The sequence below is a fragment of the Pezoporus flaviventris genome, unplaced genomic scaffold (assembly GCF_033815535.1).
Source record: "Pezoporus flaviventris isolate CSIRO_AGI_PZ_B2104156 unplaced genomic scaffold, CSIRO_AGI_Pfla_v1 ptg000035l, whole genome shotgun sequence".
Lineage (NCBI taxonomy): Eukaryota > Metazoa > Chordata > Aves > Psittaciformes > Psittacidae > Pezoporus > Pezoporus flaviventris.
Genome location: NW_026892583.1, coordinates 12,088,607 through 12,110,843, shown reverse-complemented (window position 1 = coordinate 12,110,843; position 22,237 = coordinate 12,088,607). Strand labels below are relative to the sequence as shown.

At 46.4% G+C, this 22,237-nt stretch overlaps 1 long non-coding RNA gene across 1 annotated transcript in view; it reads left to right on the top strand.

Annotated features, from left to right (window-relative positions):
* Positions 1 to 22,237, top strand: part of LOC133273918 (uncharacterized) — a 376,828-nt gene that overhangs the window by 50,954 nt on the left and 303,637 nt on the right. The window contains exon 2 of the long non-coding RNA XR_009744959.1: positions 12,302 to 12,473. This is a non-coding gene — a long non-coding RNA (uncharacterized LOC133273918). The remainder of the gene's footprint in view (positions 1 to 12,301; positions 12,474 to 22,237) is intronic.

The window sequence follows — 22,237 nt, the reverse complement described above, 5'->3', positions numbered from 1 at the left end:
GATGATAGAGCAGAAGGAACAATATCCTGCAACATCCTGTTAAGTCAATGGGCAACTGCAGCTCCTGAAACTCGAAGTGCTACCTTCCTCCTTGTTGTGGGAGGTTTCACTATATAGATGGTTATAGATGGTCACTTCTCCTACACCTGCTGGGTAATTAGTAAGCCGTTAGCTTTGTAATCTGAAAGGCTCGCTATTGTCAGGATTGGTGGGGACACAGCTCAAGTTGTCATTATTATGGGTTCTTTAGCAGATGGACGGCTGAAACTGTATTGCACAGCAATAAGGTAATGGCTGAGAAATGCAATTCTGGTAGACCCCTGATTGCTACTGGCTTTCGCTGGAATTGTTAAGAGATGAAGGTGCTCATACCTCATCAGAAAATGTCTTTACTTTACAAAGGAGCTGAATTACCTTGGAAGAAGTTGAGAGCTCCTTGCCTTTTGGACAGGGAAAAAAGCACTGTTACGTGTTGCTGAGGTTTACTAACTATGTTAAATTAGGGAAGATTTTATATGGGAACACTAGAAGAAGCTATGAAAAGATTGCAAGACATTTTTTTTCTACAAAAGGGCACACATATACCTGCTGTTGCCATTAAGAGCCAGAAAATGAATGAAAAAGGCCTGTGAGCTGAAAGAAAATCAACATGAATTCATTGCTAAGTGTTATTGATCATATATATATATATAGCACACATCTAACTACAGCACCAGAAAATGCATTATTGAAGGAACAGAAAGAACAGGAAACCACTTGTTAATAAAAATCGCCACCTGCCTTCTGGAGTTAAGGACTCCTTGGTTCAGATATTTTAGTCTGAGCACATTCAGGAGAGCAAAAGCAACCTTATAAATCCATGTCTGGATAGTAAGGAACTGTAGAGCTGGTGGACAGTTCTCATTGACTTAATAGGTGAGGGACACGGTCTTACGACTCTGGATGGCCAAAAGGTGAAAGCAATGCAAGGTGGTCCTCTGGCCATAATCCCCTGATTATAGGACAAACAACCCAAAGAGACACATACTATTTTCTCCTCTGTGAGCTGTTAAACCCGCTGATTTCCAGGCACATGATGGAGCCAGCAGTGGGGGCACACTGACATCTTTACAAGGAAGATGAGGCTGTGGCAGCCCTGTGTGAGATCAGGGAGTTGTTTTGTGTTTTATTAGCCTGATTTTTGGGAGCAGATGGGAACAGGACCATAGAAAGCCTCCTCATTCAAGAACTGGCCCAACTTACAAGTCATTAGCAAGGCTCTACACAGCTACACCCTCTGCCCGTCCCATATGCAGCAGCTAAAACCTCAGTGACCTGCAAACCCACCACCTGGACCCCTAACCCTGCCATTGCTGCTTATAAATCTTTACATTCGAGAAGCGCAGACAATAGGTAATTTCAGAATGCAAATGGAGCATATGGAGACTATAGCAAGCAAAACAAAGGCAGAAACCACAGGCCGTTTCCATGATCAGAAAAAGAAGGAGTTTCTAATTATGCAAAGGTCATTGACTGACTGTAGTACTACATTTAAATATTTTAGTGTTTCGTTGCCGGCATCCTCTCAGGAACGTTTGTGTGTGTATGGGTAAACGCTCCTCTTTTTTTTTTTTTGTTTGATAAGATTTTTGGTTTGATAAGGGTTTTGGTAAGATAAAGTAACACAAGAAGTGCAGATGTCTCCCTTTCATGACATGTGAGAACTTTAAAGCAGACTCAAGCATTGAGGTAGCTTTGGGTTTCTCCACCCCACCCCCCCGCAGTTATTTATTCATGCTTTGATTCCTGGTTACTCCACACACAGTTTCCAGTGTGATACTGAGATAAACATTTCTACCTTCCCAAATTTGCACTGACGATGCAGCAACAGCAGCTCGGTGCTGCAGCTCGGTGCCACCTCCACCCCAGCCACCCCATCACCCCATCACCTCCTCTGTGCCCACAGGGCATGGCTGGCACCATCAGGGCGAAGGAGACAAAGTTTGACTTTTTGTTTCCCCTCCTCCTCTTTGCAAATGTGTAACAGTGAGAAGGGACATTGTCCGCAGGTCCGTGGGAAGCACAAAGCGATGGCTGTGCTGACCTCCTTATAAAAATTCAAGGCTGTCCTCATTTTTCCTGGAGGTTTAGTGGTCTGCACACACGTATCTTTGTTGTCCGTGCCCGCCTCCCCCCCACCCAACACGAGCTCTGGCCAGTCCAAAAGCCTCCAGTGCCAGCCCAACCCTGCTGCCCACACAGAAACCAGCAAATTCTGACATATCCAGTCAAAACTTTGATGATTAGGGACAAATTTTGAAAATTCCCTTTTGGAGAAAACTCCTGCTTTTATTTTCAGTGATGCTGCCAGTAGAATTCAGCAAAGATTGGTTGCTAGTGCTGGCAACTCATCTTTTCCCAAAATCAAGCCCTTGAAGCTTCCCTGGCCACTTCCTCATCGCTGCAAGCATAGGGAGGGTTGGGATGCTGGATTTCCCTGGGAACTAGTTTACATGCGTAATTTGGAGATTTGCACTGAAGTATATTCTCTGTGAACACTGAGGTCCCTGGCTGGACTCCGTGATTTTTAAAAAGGATTAATGCTGTGGGAGCCTTTATCCAGATGCCCCCTGAAGGGGTTTTGACCTAGTTGTGTGCTGAGTGCTTTGCCCTCCTAAACCTACCACTTCAAATCCCTTTTGCTTTTCTATTTCCGAGACTATTTCTTTAGTTTTCTCCTTTCAGTCATTTAAATGCTGAGCTTGCTACAGGTATAAACAGATTTTTAAAGAGCTTTCCATTTAACAACCTGACAGTTTATGTTCTATTTTTGAGGGGAGGACAGGTGCCCATGGTCACTCAGGGGAATCCATGTTCAAAACCTCAGCATCTGGGATGTGTAGGAAGGATCCTCACCACCCCCTATCATCCTGAAGCACTTTTGGATTGATGCAGGGTCATTCTACTGTGCTAATCTCTGAAAATCTGGGATTTAAGCAATATTTGGGAGTGAGAGTTAGGATGTTGTTAAGGGGATGTGCTGGGTTTCTTGCCTTAGCCACAGGCAGGATTAAGGCCAAAGAGCTCCTTCCTGCCAAAAACAGGGAGAATAATCCTGTCATAAGCTATTAATATGGAGCTGTATTGGCACTTGGCAGCAAACCACCAAACCCACAAAGTTGTGTTTAATTTGCTGCTAGAGGACAGACTGAGTCTTCTTCACTCAATTATCCCAAGCCGATATTTCAGCACCAAGCCCTGGAAAAATGCCACGCCTCCACATCTCCACCCCAGTCACTGGCGTTACCTCTTCACTGCTACTAAAAGGGAAAAGAGCTCCTGTTTGTTGAGGTGGCCCATGTGCAAGAAGTCAAGGGGGTTGCCATGCTCACTGGTGCTGCTGTGGACAGGATAAGGTGCTTTGCCCCCCCCATCCACCCCACTGGCCCCAAGATCCAGTCCTAGCCCTGGCACCCATCTTATTTTGATCCCATGTTCATGCCAGAGTAGCACCAACAAGCAGAAACAAACCCCTACTTCCCCCAGAAAAGGGGTCATCTTGGATTTTTAATTTTCCACAGGGTTTCTTCCCTGTCTCCCAACCCAGCCCACAGGTCCCCATGTGAGCTGGACTCCCTGCTGGTGCTGGGCTTTGCCTGGTGCCTTCCTGACTTCCCCAGTTCCCCACCGGATGCGAAGCCTTCCCCTGTCATCCAGGATGTTCTTTTCTATTTTTACTCAAGTCCCTTTAACTTCTTGACATTTTTAAGACAGCAGCCTGGAGGAAATAGATTATCCTGCCGGTAGTACTGCACAGTTCCAGTCCTTGGTTAGGAATAAAAACTTATTCTTTTCAGGGTTCATCACATTCCTGAACTGGCTGCAATTCCTAACTCACAAAATAGGGAATACCATGCCCGTAAGCTTTTGTTCTATAAAATTTTATGCTTAGTCATCATGTCTTTCACATAGATGGGGAACAAGAAAAGAACATCCCAGGTTTTAATATATACAGCCTGGGAGACAGCTACAGCCATTTATCTCAGCTCATTAAATATCTCTTGGCTTTCTTGAGTCCCATTAGAGTTAGGAAGCTGGTTAACTGCCCTGATAGACAGCCTCCGTTGTGTGGTGACATGAAAAGCGGAGTACAAAGATGCACTGAGGTATTTTACAGATTGCAGTGACTGAAGCAGGGACTGGTGCTGGTATCAATTTTGTCCTGCATTCACCATGTATTCACATGAGCTTGCTATTTCCTTCTTTTTGTTCTGTAAATGCAGGGCCCAATCCTGTTGCTTTGGGTGGGGAAATTTGCCTATTTTAACAAAATTATTGTTAGGTTCCACTTTGCCTTTGTTTCCAGCACATGGAGACATGCAGAACCACTGCCTTAGGAGTATTTCAAGGCAGCAAGAGGAGAAACTCCAGAGCGGCTCTGGGGAGAACTCTCCCACGTTCCTGAGATTCCTCTTCCAACGCTCCACAGACAGACTCACGGTTTTATTTGCAAAAACTGGGAAAGCTTCCAAATCCTAGCCTGCAAGGCCTTCCAAAAATAAAGAAAACACACAGGAAAATCACATTTTCCCCCACTGTGGAGCAGGAGACCCTTACAAGCAGCAAGGCCCCTGCAGATGTGTGCTGCTAAGCACAGCGTGCTATGAGTGGTTACTGCCAATGCGCCGTTCCCCAGCTAGCGTGCGGGGCCCAACATTTCAGTCTGCGAGCACATCTCTGGGTTGTGTCTCCAAGGATAACTTGCTCTTCATCCACAGGAAAATCCAAGTTAGGAATAAACAGGCTTGCTGGGAGTCCTGACAGAGCAGGACCCCTTGGCTGAGCTCTTGCACCCATTTTCCTTGTGTTGGTGTGTCCAGTGCAGAGCAGCAGCTGAATCACATATCCCTGGATGACAGAATTATGCATTTGCCACACTTTTCCCAGCAAGTGGCAAAAAAAAAAAAAAAAAAAAAAAAAAAAAAAAAAAAAAAAAAAAAAAGAGAAAGAAAAGGATGTTTCTGCTTGGTGAGAGCTACAGCCAAGCCAATGTGGGTAAGCAGAACCCTGCAAGGTTTGACACCTTGATGCAAGCACTTGGACTGGTGTAAGCATTAGTGGAGGAGCCCATACTAGTGGCATTTTGCAACACAGGCTCAGGGCTTTGTAGCAGAGATTTGACTTTTGCTCCTTCATGTTTTGTTATCCTTCTGGAACTCAGAAAAACTATTGACCTTGAAAGCAGAGTTTCCCTTCTCTCCAAGTACTCCACTTTGTCTTACTCAGTTACCATTAGTGACAACAACAAAAGAGAAATAAAAAGTTGAACCAATAAATATTACATTGTTTTAACATAATTTCACACACCCTTAACACTCATTCTGCTCACCAGGGAGACAGGTGAAGTCTACCTTCCCAAACCAGATCTACTCCAGCTTCCTGGAGCCACATGCTCTCGGACCCAGGGGTGATAACTCCTCAAAGTAAGGGGTATAGGTGGCACAGATGGACAACCTGTATTTGAAAGATGGGATGGTCACAGAGCAGCTGGGCCAAGGCCAGAGTTGTCTGTTGGGCTGTGCAGCCTCCCCACCTATAAGCAATTAATGTTCATGCAGAGAGGTCTGACAGACACTGTTTTGCAAATGCTGAAGTGTTGATACTTCACATTAAAGAGCATCTTGTATTTTTGGCAAAGAAGAAACTACTCTCTTAAATTCGCAGGGTTTCCTGCGTAGACCTTCACATGGCTCTATCTCAGAAGCAGCCCAGCGCTGATGTCCATACTCACTATCTGTGATAGAGCACATTCATTTATTTGTCAATATAGCTACAGTGTGCTTGCAGATAATCAATGAAAAGGGTGGACAGGGCTGGCTGAGTTGAGCTGAGTGAGGCTGGACTTGGTGGGACATGGGAAAGACCAGTGTCTGGACCTGGCTCTGGCAGCACCAACACCTGACATGTCTGCAATCCAAATGCTGATACTGTTAAAGGACCCTATGAGCAGCCCAGATACCCAGCACAGCCAGGAAGCAAGAAGAAGAAAATACATTTTCCTGCCCCGTGTCTCTTCCACAGTCCTCTCCACACCCAAAAATTGATTGTGTCTGGAGCTGGTGGCCAGGCACCATCCTGTTAAGAACTGAAACACTCCCATCAGCTCTTGGTTATCATCTTTGCTGTCCGAATGTAGAAAGCGTAGAAAGGGTGAAGGCAGCTGCTTAAAGGTCCCCCAGCCACTGATGTGCCTGTCTCCCACAGGAAAACGGCAGTGCCTTTGTAAGCCTCCCCTCCTGGGTGCATATATTGCTTTTGCTTTGAATTTGAGCAGCCTGACACGCTGCCCCCAGTACCTTCAGAGCAAAATTTGCGCTGCTTGCACAGTTGCAGCCAAGCCCTGCTGAAGATGTTATCAGGAAAGGGAATTATTTGCTACTGGAGAATGTACTTGTGCCTCGCAGCTATCCGGCTGCTCGAATATGTGGAGTGTTGCCGATAACTCATCAAGGGAAACCTGGAAAGTGGATTCTGCAGCAACATAATTCTTCTTGTAGACTCTTATTTTATGTATTTCTGTTTCCTTCCTTCTTCTCAACTCCCCCTTCTCTCCCCTCCCCCCCCCCCCCCCGCCCCTTTTCATTTACATCTAAATAGGATCTTTGTTTTTTCTGAGTCAATATTTAGTCACTCCTTCCTTGTTCAAGCTTCCTAGCTCAGTTTCTCAGAGCAGAGACATTCCCAGGGGAGAGCCAGGCCAGAGCAAGATGTGGATCCGGTGACTCGCAGCTCCACGCAGATTCACAGTCCACACTGGGAATGACTTTTACATATGCATTTGTAATTGAGTGATGTAAGCTTTCTTATTACAATTAACCAGAAATAAATGGCATATATCCATGGTATTTGGTATAGCAAAAATCCAGGATCAAGTCCACTTCAGAGGTGATTTGCATCGATGTCATTGGCAGACTGAAAGTTCACATAACTTTAGATAGACACTTCCCAAAGACCCTTCTCAAACAAGGATGTATTTCCAGATAATCGTTTTAGATCCTCTACAGAGACTTGCATTAACTCTAGGAATAGACAAGGAAACCTGCCTATTAACGGATTGATTTCCACTGAGGTATCAGCTGCTGTTTGTCAGACCAGCTGATGGTGCTCAGTTGATTTACAAGGCTCCAGCAGTCATGGCCATTGCTTTTTCTTTTTTCCATTGAAGCTACAAGTATATATATGTACGGCTTGTTTAGATTCAAAATCATTATGGTTGTTTAGATGCAAAAGTATTATGGTCTTATCTGCAAGCTGGAACACAATGCTTGCTGTTCATTCAAGACAAGACCCTGTTACATGATACACACTAAAGTAGATTTTATTTATGTTTGTAAATAAGCAGATACATTAAGCAGAAGAAAAAGATCTTTTTATGTTTACGTTAAGCATCTGCACAGACCTACACTGAAATAAATACAGGTTGGGTTACAATCTATAAACACAGCCATTTTTCTAAACAGAGGCCCAATCGTAGTTTTTCAGTTGTACCACACAGAGAAGCCTGTAAGGTGAGACCTCAAACTGATTCACACAGCTGCATGGATTTTGGGGGTTTGTTTTGTTTGCTCCAGGCTTATTCTGCCTTTGCTCAAGTCAGTTGGGAATGGGACTTGGCTGTACGGCAGCAGCCAGCTTCCCAGAGAGCAGCAATGGCTGGAAACTCAGGGATGCAGAGCTGGGTGTAGCTCCTGGGTGAAGACAAGAAGGTTTCAGCCTCCATCTTATTGTCTTGCATGCATGGGTCAGCAGCAGAAGTGTCCTCACCTTATGGATTGCCAGAAAAACAGAAATACTGGGCGGGGGGGCGGGGGGGGGGGGAGGGTTACACAATAAAATAGGTTCCTTTTTGGTGTGAGAACACCAAGAGTTGTCCAGGACACAGATGATCCCAAATTATCAACCCACACAACCACCAGAGTGGAGGCAGGCTTCACTGTGACAAGAAAAAAAGAGCAGGGAAACGCTTGTGGGGACAGAGGGAAGTGCTGCCAGACACAGGTCATGTGCAATGTTGGCCAAGGAGCTCAGGAGGATTTCTGGGGTTTCAGAATCATAGAATGGTTTGGGTTGGGAAAGACCTTTAAATATCATCTAATTCCAATGTCCATGCCATGGCCAGAGATGTCTTTCCCTAGGTCGGGTTGCTAGCCCCTGCCCCAGCCACCACTGAGAGGCAAAGGACACTCATCCCCTGCCCCACTTCCCTCTGTGGGCACCCTCTCTGATGGCCAATGCCAGCAGATCAATGCCTTCTCCCTCCTTTCAGCATAGCCACCTTTCCTTGGGACATCCACATTTTTCAAAGTAAAATGCAATACAAACCCCATCTCTACACCCTCTTCCCATGGGGAGATTTATAGCAGACCAGGGTGAGGTGCACCCATTTCCTGCAGCTGCGCTCTTCCAAGCGTTCATACACAGTTCTACAGACACTCAAAGTTAATTCTGACCAAAAGTAACTTGAATCCAAGGGGTGTGATTTAAAAACATCAGGTTGGCACTTGGTTCCAAACCCCTTCTGCCTCCTCAGACATTGACCACAGCAGGATGATTTTGCATCCAGGCTCAGTGCAATTCTTCTGCCTGCTGTCTTGAAATCACACAGAGATTGAATTAAATAACAATACTGTTAAAGCACTAGCAAAATGCACAATTTGATTAATCTCAGCAACACGCTGTCTCCAAGATCTAAAAAGACAGCCATGTCTTTAACAAAGTTAAAGCCCAAAGCTTTTCATTTCATCCTAATGGATAGCAAAGGTCATTCTCCATTTGACAAATGATGACAGCATTGCTGCACTTGTCTTCTGGCTGGCAGTGCTGGATTCCTGTGAAGTTCATGTTAATGAGATTCCTCCTACCACAGAAACGAAATCCTCCAGTGAGGCACTGGCACTGGATTTATCATGAAGATACCTGTTCTACATGCACACTACAAGATAAGTGCAACTTCCTGTCTTGCTGGTGAGATGTCCACAGCAACTATGTCCTGATGAAAAGACGTTGTCCGTGACATAAATCCCAAGCAGTGGGAACTGACTCTGCAGCTAGATGTAATTCTTCTCCCCCATGACTCAGTTGAGCAACATATTTCATAAAGAAACAGGTATTAGCAAAGAATTAAAGGGTAGATTCTGTATTTCCCACTGGGAAAAATGACTAAAATAAAACTATCAGCTGGAATCCTGGAAGGATGATGTTTATTTTGCTCGGCAAAACCACTCAGCAACGTCCAGAAGCCATGGAGTTCCCAAGCTGGATTGTAAATTAGCAGAGATGTGTGCATGTGCTTAACCTTGCTCTTGTGAAGACACAATGAGAGGTGGATGAATTTAAAGCTGCAAGGACATGTTGAACTGCTCTTCTGAGAGCAAGGTAGGAGCCATGGAGGAAGAATGAGACCAGACAGCACAGACAGTGGGATCCTTCTGCAGAGAAGGATGTGGTAAGAAGCTCAGGGAGCAGGCACACGTGCTGTAAAATCCCCAGAAAAGTAAGCACTGTCTGACAGCCCTCCTTCTCTTCCTCGTCTTCCTTCTGCTGCCCAAGGACCCAGCAGACCATCAGGGAGGCAGCAGGAGAGAAAACCCCAGAGACAATGTCTCTAGAGAAGAAATCTTAGCTGGAGCTTCAGCTGCCAAACCGGGCATCACTAGTTTGATCCCTTGTCCCCCTTCTTTACTCTGACACCATGGGTTTTGGGGGCTGTTCCAGCAAGGAGACAGGCATGTTGCATCTTCATAAGCACACACAGACCCTGATTTTTTGGCCACTCAAATATACATATGCATAAACTCCTTTTTGAGATGGAGACATCCACCTGTAGTTTGGCTCTGGAGACCCCTGCTTTTTCCAGCTACATCCATGTGCAAAGGCAGGGCAGTACTTAGCACTGGTGAGTGACTTGATGTGATTGGGAATGCTTCAAACACAGGGGTATGTCCTTAAATTACACAGCCCGTTAACAAGCCCAAATTAAAGCAACACTATTAACAGGAGATCTGAGGGAGAAGGTGGCTTCAGTTTTCATACAAGTGACACATAACTGAATGCCAGAGACTTAATATACAGATAACAGTCCTTCAAATCTAGTCTCACCAACTGCAATTGTTCAAGTATAGACCAAGTCCCCTAAGATCTTGAGGCTGACACTTGAAAAAATCAGCACGTTACAGAAAGCACTCCTTTTTTATTTTTTTAGATTGACATTGGGATTTTTGAGTTGTCGTACTTTGAAACTGCTCAGTAGCCCTGGAAAATGAACTTTATACTTAAATAACCCATGCAGGTCTGCTTTGCAGGTAGTGGCAGAACTGAGTTTGGTAAGAAGATCTGGGCAACAAAAAGGCTTTTTATATTTTAAAGTAGTAGATGGCAACTGTATTATTCACTCTAATTAGGACTGCTCATGGGCACTCAGAGCTGACAAGTCACCCAGCCACTGGCCAGGTAACAGCTCATGGGTGCCCTTCATCTCTGGGGACAGTCCCTTGCAGTGTAGGACCTATAACATTTAGAAGTACAAGTGTAAGGTCTTGTACATGGGTAAACAGAGTCAAAGACTGCAGCACAGGCTGGGATCTACCTGGCTGGGGAGCAGCTCTACGGAAAAGGACTGGAGGGTCCTGGTGAGCAAGCAGCTCAATAGGAGTGAACAGTGTGCAGCTGCAGCAACAGCAAAGACCAACAGGATGCTGGGTTACATCAACAAGGGCATCATCATAGAGAACGTGGGTGACAGTTGGCATTGTCTCATCTACTCAGCACTTGTCAGGCCACAGCTGGAATACTGTGCTCAGTTTTGGTCCCCGCTCTATGAAAAAGATGTGGACAGGCTGGAGAGGGTCCAGAGAAGGGCCACAAGATGATCCAAGGACTGGGAAGCCGTGTGAGAAAAGGCTGAGAGAACTGGGCTTGTTCAGCCTAGAGAAAAGAAGGCTCAGGGAGACCTGATCACCATGTTCCAGTATTTAAAGGGTGGCTGCAAAGAAGATGGAGACTCCCTTTTTGCAAGGTGGCCCATGGAAAAGACGAGGGGTGATGGGCACAAGTTACTCCTGGGGAGTTTCCAGCTGGACACAAGAGGAAAATTTTTCACAATAAAAACAATCAGCCATTGGAATAATTTCTCCAGGGAAGCAGTGGATTCCTCACCACTGGACGCTTTCTAAGGCCCGATTAGAATTAAACTTAGCTAGAGGTATTAAAGATAACAGGAAGGGATTCTACAGATACATAGCAAATAAAAAACAGACTAGGGAGAATGTAGGCCCCCTCAGGAAGTTCTCAGGAGAACTGGCTACACAGGATTTGGAGAAGGCTGAGGTTCTGAATGACTTCTTTGCCTCAGTCTTCACTGGCAAAGGCTCTGACCAAACCACCCAAGTCTTGGAAGGCAGATGCAGGGACTGCGAGAATGAAGACCTTGGGCCCACTGTAGGAGAGGAACTGGTTTGAAACCATCTTAAAAATCTGAATGTGCACAAGTCCGTGGGTCCTGATGAGATCCATCTGTGGGTCCTGAAGGAGCTGGCAAATGAAGTTGCGAAGCTGCTGGCCATCATATTTGAGAAATCATGGCAGTCAATTTGATGGATGGACCACTCGGTGGATAAAGAACTGGCTGGATGGCCGCACACAAAGAGTTGTGGTCAATGGCTCAATGTCCAGATGGAGACCAGTAACAAGTGGTGTCCCTCAGAGATCGGTGTTGGGACCAGTCTTGTTCAACATCTTCGTCGCTGACATGGACAGTGGGATTGAGTGCGCCCTCAGCAAGTTTGCCGATGACACCAAGCTGTGTGGTTCGGTTAATACCCTGGAGGGAAGGAATGCCATCCAGAGGGACCTTGACATGCTTGTGAGGTCAACTTTATGAAGTTTAACCATGCCAAATGCAAGGTCCTACACCTGGGTAGGAGCAATCCCAGCCACAGCTGCAGGTTGGGCAGAGAAGAGATTCAGAGCAGCCCTGTGGAGAAGGACGTGGGAGTGTTGGTTGATGAGAAAATGAACATGAGCCGGCTTCAGTGTACACTTGCAGCCCAGAAAGCCAACTGTATCCTGGTCTGCATCAAAAGGAGCGTGACCAGCAGGTCAAAGGAGGTGATCCTGCCCCTCTACTCTGCTCTCGTGAGACCTCACTTGGAGTATTGTGTGCAGTTCTGGTGTCCTCAACATAAAAAGGACATGGAACTGTTGGAACAAGTCCAGAGAAGGGCCACGAGGATGATCAGGGGACTGGAGCACCTCCCGTATGAAGACAGGCTGAGGAAGTTGGGGCTGTTGAGCCTGGAGAAGAGAAGGCTGCGTGGAGACCTCATAGCAACCTTCCAGTATCTGAAGGGGGGCTATAAGGATGCTGGGGAGGGACTCTTCATTAGGGACTGTAGTGACAGGACAATGGGTAACGGGTTAAAACTTAAACAGGGGAAGTTTAGATTGGATATACGGAAGAAATTCTTTCCTGTAAGGGTGCTGAGGCACTGGAATGGGTTGCCCAGGGAAGTTGTGAGTGCTCCATCCCTGGCAGTGTTCAAGACCAGGTTAAACGAGGCCTTGGGTGATATGATTTAGCGTAAGGTGTCCCTGCCCACGGTAGGGGGGTTGGAACTTGATGATCTTAGGGTCCTTTCCAACCCTAACGATTCTATGATTCTAAGATTAAGCTGGACAGAGTGCTGGGCCATGTAGTCTTGGTCATGCTTTGCCTAGAAAGGTTGGATGAGATGACCCTTGAGGTTCCCTCCAACCTGGCATTCTATGATATGAGAGAGGCACAACACAACCAGCACTTGCAAGTCGCTAGGAACAGGACTGGTTTTAAAATGGCTCACCTATGGCTATTGTTTTATCCTGCTCTGTTTGTATCTTCTTTTTCATCATCTGCATCACCACTAGCATCTTTCTAGGCCCTTTGTGCAGAGGGAAGACCACAACTAAGGACTTGCACTGCCTTGAGTGACCACATGCTTCTGCAAAACCCCATGACTTCAAAGCTGGAAGCATCCCTTGTTCATGCAACGGCTAAGCATTATGCCAGGGGATCAAACAACCCCATCAATCCCAAAATCAAAGGGCAGCAACTGTGCTCAGATCTGACACATGATGAGCCCAGCTGACCACCAAGCCCTTCCCATGCCAGGCAGCAGACATGCACACACAATGGCTCCTTTCTTTCTGACCTCCAAAAGCCATCTCCTTTTGCGAAGCCACATAGCCCTCCCTGTCTGTGTGACCTTGCTGTCTGCCTTTACCTCTGGACAGGCAAAGAAATCACTGCAGTAAAGTTTAAAGAGATGCCAGCACCCAAAACTACTTATTAGACATAAGCATTATTCTATCATGACAATATAGTACATTATAATTTGCAAGGGGTGATGGGAAAATCTTGACATAAATTACTTGCCTCTCTGATTCACCAACCCAAGTACAATTATGGCACATCAGTTATGCAGTATAGATGCTTTCTCTGTGAGTTTGAAAGGGAGAGAGATTGATGTGAGTTTTGCTACCCCCTCCCACAGTGCAGGACCTGTTCTGGGAAATGTCAGCACCCACTGGGCTCAGCCCAAGGTGCTTTAGGTCATTATTTGCATGAGATACAAAAAATGTCCAAATCACGGGCCACAACTCACCTCTCCAACTGTTGTACAAATAAAAGGAGCCACAAACATGACACTTAGGAACATAGTTTAGTGGTGGTCTTGGAAGCATTAGGTTTATTGTTGGATTTGGTCATCTTAAGGCTCTTTTCCAACCTAAATGATTCCATGATTCTATGAAACCAACCTGTCCTGCGAAAAGCCCACAGCCTAAGAAAATCTAGTGGCCAGGTCTGAGCCAGAAATGTACGTTTTGGTCCACACGGTCTGACTGAACTGCTGCCACTGCCAGGCTGCTTCAGGGGACAAGCTGCAACCAGACCTCCCCTTTCAGGCACAGCCTCAGCACCGCAAGGATCAGCTCAGCAAAGGCTTGCTCCAGGTGCTGCAACACTGCGGCAAGGGCTCTCGCAGCTGCTGGAGCTTTTAAGCATTAAAATACAAATAAGATTTACTAGAGGTTGCTGCAGTTTCAACAGGGCTGAGTTGTGGGGGTCCCTCGCCACCGAATGCAGATGCTGCTATAGGAACTGAATGCATTTCTTGGAAGGGTCTCTTGAACTTCCAGCAGACCCCTCCACATTTCCTACACCGGCACTTTGTCTCCGTCCTGGGCTCTGATAATGAAACACAAGGCTGCATTTAAATACGAAGCTGTGACAGTCCCCAGGACTCGTTAAAGGTTATCACGGCTGAATTACTCATCCTGGAGGGGAAGGCGGAGGGAAGCAGCTGACTCACATCACAAGAACACGGAGAGGTGCTGGTGAGACTGGAGCCGGTTTTCCTCCAGCACAGGGCTGCTTTATGAGCATGGACCTTGCTTTTCCTCCATAGCCACTCTTTTTCCTGACTGCTCCCCACAAATGAAGCCCTGACAAGCACGAGAGAGGCTTAATTTCCCTTACACATGTGTGTGCACGTACCTGCATGGGGATACGCCTGCTTTTCCACCTGAATATATAACATCCCTGGCAGATTCTGCCTGCCTCACATAGCCTAGGGGTCTAAGGCTCTCTCCAAAACTTCCTCACGTGCTGTACATCCCATCCTTACCCCAGCTTGTTTCCTGATTTTTTTCTAAAGGAAAAGCCAGCTGACAGGCATGTACATAAATTACCCCAAAGCCATGAAGGCTCTTTTGACAGCTAGAAAACCCCAGTCACCCTAAAGGACATACCAGAGCCCTCTTCCTGCCAGGGGCAGGCTCAGCCCTGCTCCTGGCATGGTCTAGGGCACCCTTGGCTCTGCTGCACGATGGGGAAGGCAGGCTGCAGGCAGGAGTGTTGCATAAACAGTCACTTCTTGGAGTGGCGCTGAGGCGGAGATGTATTTTCTGCCTTCTGACAGCGTTAGCCAGAGCATCCAGATGCCCAAGGTATCTCTGGATGAGTGGATCCATAAAGTTAACCAGTTCTTTCTATCTTGGTTTAAGGCATGGCCAGGCTATAAATGCAGGCTCCTGAGAGCTGCTTTTAGCCAAGCCTGACCTTTCAACCTTTATTACTTTATAGCTGCCATTTAAAAACATCTACCGTGTTCATGCAAACACTATGGGTAGCACCTCCTAGGAATGGTGTGGCTGATGGAGAGCCAGGAGAGGGCTGCAGAAAAGAAGCTTCTTGCTTTCCCCATGAAACACAGCAAACCCATCTCCCAAAAAAGCAAATGTTCCTTTTTTATCCAGCCGTCTGTGTTATTTTTGTGTTGTGTTGCCAGTTAAAAATACCCCTTGCCAGCAAGAACAGAGTTATCTAGGGCACCCTTGTTTATCTTTGTTTGTAAAGAGTGCATGCCACTGTCATCTGCCTCTTTCCTCCTAAAAATCATCTTCTGCAAAAAAACATTGATCCTGTGCCTGGTCCATGGCCATGGAGAGATGGCTGTGACCACGGTAGGCTTTCAGCCAGGCCACATGTCACCAGTAAAAGGGGAGAAGGACGTAAGAAGTGCCTCCCCGGTCTCTTCCATGGACATCAAAGTTTGTGGCTTGTGAAGGTGCTCCTGCAAGCACATTCCTGGATGCAGGAAAACCAAGAAAATAGGGTTCTGGGTATCAAGGCAAGCATGCTGGAAGGTTTTTCCTTGCTGAGCATCTCCATTACACCAGACGCGCCAAAGACACCAGGGCAGCAGAAAGCCAGTAATGACCACAAGTAATTTGTGGGTGAAGCTGGAGCTGATCCTGGACTCAGCATAGCCCCAGAGGCACCGGTGCTCTCCTGCAGCCATCACTTCAGAGGGAGAAGCAAGATGGGAAGGGTCCTTCCAACCTCTCATCATGGGCATGCAGGGAAGGGAATGCCCAGTAAACCCAAAGTCACTTCAGGATCTTGAACAAAAATAATCTGAGGGTGCTGAAAGCATAGGCTGTTCATTAATAACCACAAATGATTGCTAATTGTGGCCAGGAGCATCCCCTGCATACTGTTCACTCAAACAGCACCCTGTAACTTGTTAGGTCAGGTAAAATTATCTCCTATGTGCCTTCGCAATCTTTGGTTATTTTTATTTAATACAGGGCATTCTGAGACCCAAAAGCATTCCTGGGGAAACTGTAGCACCCTATGTTCAGAAGTGCCTTGTCCTCATCAGTGAATCAGGCCTTTCTTTTTGCTTTCCAGCATCCCCTTTTTTTTTTTTTTCCAGGCTAAAGTAAGCAGGGAGTAAAAGTCTGGAGTCTAACCACATGGAGCATGAAAATATTTAAACAAGCTGGTTTAAACTGAGCCTTTGGCTTGCTTTTGTAATGGTCTCTTTGGTCAAGGATTGAACATGTTGTTTGGAGCAGCAAACAGAGGATGGGTTTGCTCAATCTGCTCTAGGGGTGAACATGGAGGCAGAGGTGTGTCCTGCAGTACCCGATATTCCAGAGGGATAAAGGAACTTCTTTACTCCTCTGCTTTTTGTTTGTTTATTTGTTTTATTAATCTGCACAGGGGTGGTTTTGATCCAGCCTGTGTTCAGCTGAGCTCCCACTGCTCATCCCTCTCCATTCTATCACATCCTGCCACTGTACATGGGACAGTGCAGAGGAAACCCCAAAGCACCAGAAGCAGCTCTGACCCTCTCAGTGGCTCCTATTTCTTAGTTTCTGGTTTCTTGTCTGTCTCCAGTTACCCATCCTCCTCTCAGCGTCCTCAGAAAACACATCAAAGCCAAGCCCTGCACCCAGCAAGAGCAGGAGCAGCCCAGTCCTTTGTTTTCCAAGGTAAATAGTGACTTTAATTAGGAATTATGCCTAATTACCCACGAGGACTTGATGACTCAGCCGACTGTCAAAAGCCTTTTTGCTCTGGTTTCGAGTTTTCATAACATGACCCTGTGTCTGCCTCCCTATGCATTAGTGCAGACCTTGAAACTCTGGCAAATACAAGTTAGTTTTACCAGGTCATTCAGGTTGGCCTTAAGCCATGACATCTTCTTGAGAGAGGTGGGTAAAACCCCTCCTGCAGCGGACTGCCAGCCTCCTGGAAAGGAGATTATTATTGTCTTCATTTGAATTTTAAAAAGCAAACAAGCTCTGTCTGTTGATTCAGACATTACATTGAGACTCGGGGCAGTAAATAATGCAAGGTTTGCTCTTTTTATCAGCTTGCTTGGCAAATCAATTGCAGGACTCAAAAACATATTGTCATCATAAACGAATGAATTCATTAATGCTTGTTGCTTGCCTTTGTGCTCTAATCGAATGCAAAGCAAATACATCTGAAGAGTCTTCACTGAGACAGTCAGCCCAATCCAGGCAGGACTGAGATCTCCTGCCAGTTTTAATTTGCCAGGAAGAAAAAGAAGACGGAGATGAAGAGGTGGCAGTACGTCGGTGAAGACAGCTGGAGGCTTGGGACTTGCACCTTCCCTCCTGTACATGTCCCGAGGGAAAGAAATTCAACATTTGGGACATTCTATCTGACAGCCCTGCTCCTTGGGAAGTGTCTCAGGAGCAGAGGGATGTGTCTGGCTGAACTCCCACCCCTCGCAAAGCCCCTTATCTCACTAGTAGGAGTAATTTCATAGAATCATAGAATCATCATCTTGTTTAAAGCCTCTGGACAAAGCACTACATGTGAAAACTGTGTTTCTCTAAATATTCTGCGCACCCTCTGACAGCCCTCGCTGTGGTCCCTTCCTGTGAATCACCAAGACCCAGGCAGAGCAGCTGTGCTGGTGGTTACATGTGTTCAGCAAATATGTTTCTTGGCACCGAGATGAGCGGTTTCCTTGCAGCGCTTTTGATGTGCAAAAGGGGAAAGAAGCAAAGCATCAGTTCCCTTGCTGTCACACAGCTTCAGGAGCAATAACCCATGGTCCCGTCCAGCCCCATAAGCCTGTGACGGCAGAGGGCAGGCAGGTGGGAGTCTGAGGCATGCCAAGAGGTTTTGTGACCCTCTCCTCAAGCAAACCTTCCTTCCAGGTGTCGGGGAGCAGGGTCAGATCCAGACACGATGTGGATCCAGCTCACATGCCCTTCCCCGTGCCCCACAGGTCCTCCTGGGAATTTTGCGGCAGGAACAAATGAAACCCATGGCATTTGCAAAGGTACCTGCGAAGGCATTGCAAATACTGTGCTTAATAGATTTAAAATCTGTAAAAATTTGCTTTTACCCCACTTACTCAACAGCAGAAATGACCCTTTTGCTGTCCTGTGGTAAGTCATCTTGACACAGCCTCTGCACAGTTACACTGGGATTAATCTGGCCCCATATAGCGTCTGCCTCAAGCGGAGCCACTGCCAAAAACAAGCTCATTTGCACATATTTATTGTCAGAAAAAAATAGCCGCTCGCTGATCCAGAACAGTCATCTCTAAATATTTACAAAGCATTATTTATCTGAAAGAAAGAGACATTTTTCCACGCAACAAACCAGGCATATGGTAGCAGCGTGCAATAAGAAATGAATTGTGCCAAGTAATTCTAAACAGATTTAATGCCAGCAATAATTATTTTTAATCAGACAGAAAGTTCCCTGGGTGATAACTGAACATCTAGCAACAGAAGTCATTCCGTCGGCCCGCATTGTTAGATACTATTTGTTCAAATATATGCTTCTTGTGCCTTTTAATACTTCAGTGCAACTTCAACCTGCCTTTCCTTATCCTCCCTTGGCAATTAAAGGATTGAAAAAAAACCCAAACCCCAAGCCCTCTGTCATTTATTTCAAGCATGTATTTTAATTACAGCACTGTATTTAGATAGTGTACAAAATATTCTGGGCTGGATGCCTACTTAACAGACTCCCTGGTTGCTGCTTGAAGCTGCTCAGCAGAGCACAGTGTGAATCATTATAAAATCTCTCATTTCAGTACGTACTGAGGAAAGTGGAGAACCAAATGTACTTGACAGAAAACATTTAAGAAAGAATGACACAGGAGGAGGGATTTTGACAGGCTTTACTTTTTCAGAGGAGTTTGATAGATGCTACAGATGAACCCAGTAGGTTCCCAGTCCTGAATCGCTCTCCCCTGTGCCGCAGGTTTTGTGTCACCTACCTGTCCTCACATCAACATGCTGCAGAGCTCACAGATACCCCTCCAGGGGCTCTGAAATCCCAGGTTTTTTTTTCAATGCTGGGAGGATGCACCTGAAGAAGATACAGAAACCTTTGGCATCTCTTGCAGTCAAATCATAGAATCACAGAATGGTTTGGGCTGGGAGGGACCTTTAAGGGTAATCTAGTCCAAACCCCTTGCAATAAGCAGGGACCTCTTCAAATAGAGCAGGTTGCTCAGAGCCCCATCAAACCTGACCTTGAGTGTTTCCAGGGAGGAGGCATCTACAACCTCTCTGGGCAACATGGTTAATTCATTTTTGACAAGCCTGATTTTGGCTGCAGGTGAAGTATGGAAGAGGTGTTGGTCCCTGGAGCCTGTATCCCTGTCAGTACAGAGTTCCTCTCACCCCATGGCACATCGCCCCGGGAAGAGATGGCAGAGCCATGCTTCTGGGAGCAGTGCCTTTCCCCTAGCTCTGGGACCGTGACCCAATGCCACCTTGGGACTGGGACCAGTCTCAGCCCTGGGCAGGCTGGCATGGCTGGCATGGCCATAGCCAGGTAGTCCAAGATCCCTCATGGCTTATTTTTATCTGGGGAGGTGAGGAGCAACGGCAACACAATGCCAAGGGCAGGCTGAGCTGGAAACACAATCTCTCTGCCAGACAATGATACAGCCAGAGATGAGCAAGGCACACAAATAAGGCTAATGGCATATTAATGAAAAATGAGATCTACCTGGGAACAGCTCGTCCATCTGGTGAATAAGCCCCTGTAACAAGCTTATGTGCTGCCCTTACCTGGGCACTTTGTTACATGCCTGGAGGCTACAGCAACCACCCAGACCCTCCCTGCCAGAGGTGGGCTCAGGGTTGGTCCCTGCCACCGCGAGAAGAGTAAATCCCCATGCTCAGCCCTCAAAGGGAACATCTCAGGAAAGATTAAGTTATGTTTCTGGCAGGGCTCAGGGTTTCCAAGTCCCCTATAATTACAGTGACAATTTCAGGGTTGCTAACTGCTGTAGTCAGAGTCAGGAAAGCAGCACAGGGTGCTAAAAATTAAGGGTTTATTCACGTAGTTTCCAGCTTAAGGGAATATCGATTCCTGCTGAGGGGTGTAACCAGCGCTGGGACCTCATTGCCTAAACCTGCACAGGCACACTGTGAGGGGTAGTCCTGGCCCTGACAAACCTGTGAGCAAAGATCAAGGGTGCAGGAGAGATGAGGAAAAGAAAATGGAGAGTGCATGGGGCAGGTTTTAATCTCTGGCACAGAAGAATATTAGTCCAAAAGGAAAGTGCTTTGGGTCTCATATACTCACAGACACTCAGGGCATCAGTCTCTTTGTCCCAGAGAAAACTGTGAACATCTACCATGTTTATGAATGGTGAACATCTAAATTGCCTGGGGATGTTTGGCTGGAGATGTGTGTCAGAGCCTAATACCTCTTTCAGGAGAGCAGGGGAGTTCAGGAAACCTTTTGCAGCATCCCCTGGGGAATCCAGTACAGATCCCGTAAAGATAGGTCCTCTCCATTATAACCCCCAAGGCTCTCCCCCTATCTGTTAGTGTATTTCCAATAAACCAAAGAAAGTGACCACCAGAGTCAGGAATGCAACTGATGTGAAGCAAGGAGTTTAATCTTCAGTTACAGGATTGGTAACAAAAACTTTCTTATTCAGCAAAATCTATCCCTTGCATGTGAAAATTTCTCTAACCTGATGACCAATGTGATGGACATCTCTGATCCTCCAGCCGTTGGTGTTCAGAAGAGATATTGCCTATGTCCCCAGAGCCTTTACACTTAGCTGGGCCGTAGCACAGAGCCGTTATGAGTAGGCTGAGCTGAAACACAGGTTGTTCTAGAGAGTAGAAAGCTCAAGGGGAATCATCTTATGCTCTGAAGTGATACCATCAGGGTGAGAAGATCTAAGACTTGAGGTTTAATAGTCAAGATCATTTTAGGCAGGAAAAAACAGTGCTCCTTCATCCTGAGGACTTAGCCAAGTGCTCTTGACTTGTTCTCCACCATGGCTTGTGCCAGCCCTGGGCGCTGGGGTTCTCTGCTTCTGGAGAGACTTTGGGGAGATGCTGTGAGGAAATTCCTTGAGTTTGACTGTAAATACACCCAAGAGTGACTCACCTGCCCATGCCAGCCCCAGTAGGACACTAGGCATGACACCTGCCCAAAACCTCCACCAACACTGACAATGACTTCCAAAGGAATCTCAGTCCCCCAGGGCCTGATAATGGTTTTGCTGTGCTCCTGAGCAGCCATGCTGAACTTTGTGATCATGCATTGATTTACTGGTGCTGGGCTCAGAGGCAAAATGATTGCTCTTTATTGCCAGCATCAAAGCCGTGCTCTTCCAAGGCTCGGCGTTATCATCAGTTCATTACCCCTCATATCCACCCGGCCTTCTTGTCCTGCCATAATAAGGGGAGCAGCAGAAGTCAAAGGCATCATTCTGGGGAATGCTCTCAGGAACTGTTCATCAAACTTGCCCTTTTATAATGAGAGCCATCTAATTTACAAGCTCATTTAATGTTATATCCTACATGTGACAGCACAGTCCAGGTACCTTCTTCGTTTATCTGAAACCCAGCCCACTTACAAAGCCAGAGTTTCCCTTAAGTCGTAATCAGGTCACTGCAACCCCACGCAAGCTTTAGCAAACCCCTTTGTGTCCAAACAGCCCAATTTCCCAAATGCTTTATCCCAAGACCTTCATCACGAGGTTAAGCATATTCCGGTCCAACGAATTAGCAGATCTGCAAGCTTCATCTGATTAGCAAAAAAATGCCTAGGGAAAAAAGTAGGAAAATCATTCCTAGGTTTGTTCCTGATGTGGAACAAACACCCTTTTGCCCCAGGGTAGCCTCTCCCACTTCCCTCGCATGACCCTTTCCAAAATCCTATGTGTAGCTGGCAGCCCGCAAATCTCCCTGCAAAGGCCTGTTGCAAAAAACACAGAGAGGACTTTACAATTCATCTGTCTGGAGGCTCTCAGCTTGCAGGAAATATTCAGGTTAACTGGAGAAAAAATGTCAATTTTGCCAATTTCTGGGCTGTTGTTTACAAAGCATTAACGCAATACTGTGC